This window comes from Juglans regia, unplaced genomic scaffold (genome assembly GCF_001411555.2).
Source record: "Juglans regia cultivar Chandler unplaced genomic scaffold, Walnut 2.0 Scaffold_1150, whole genome shotgun sequence".
Taxonomy (NCBI): Eukaryota; Viridiplantae; Streptophyta; class Magnoliopsida; order Fagales; family Juglandaceae; genus Juglans; species Juglans regia.
In genome coordinates this window covers 1-275 of record NW_023341884.1, presented here as the reverse complement: position 1 = coordinate 275, position 275 = coordinate 1, and the positions used below count along the sequence as shown (strand labels likewise).

General features: G+C 49.1%; 1 non-coding gene across 1 annotated transcript; it reads left to right on the top strand.

The window, feature by feature from the left end:
* Nucleotides 1–112: 112 nt before the first annotated feature.
* On the top strand, nt 113–231 carry LOC118345000. Its single transcript, XR_004798704.1, has one exon. It is a non-coding gene; the product is annotated as a 5S ribosomal RNA (ribosomal RNA).
* Nucleotides 232–275: the final 44 nt, after the last annotated feature.

Genomic DNA, 275 nt, shown 5'->3' with positions numbered 1-275 from the left:
CCCTGCCCATCGCGTAGCCATGGGTTTGGATCAGATCTCCGTTTGGATTGGGATCGGAAGGACGCTAGTATGTCGCTCAAGGATTATATGAATTTTAAGTAATTAGTTTGATGGGTGCGATCATACCAGGACTAATGCACCGGATCCCATCAGAACTCCGCAGTTAAGCGTGCTTGGGCGAGAGTAGTACTAGGATGGGTGACCTCCTGGGAAGTCCTCGTGTTGCACCCCTCGTTTTTGTTTTTTCCGCCTTGCGAGATAAATTGACAAGAAGG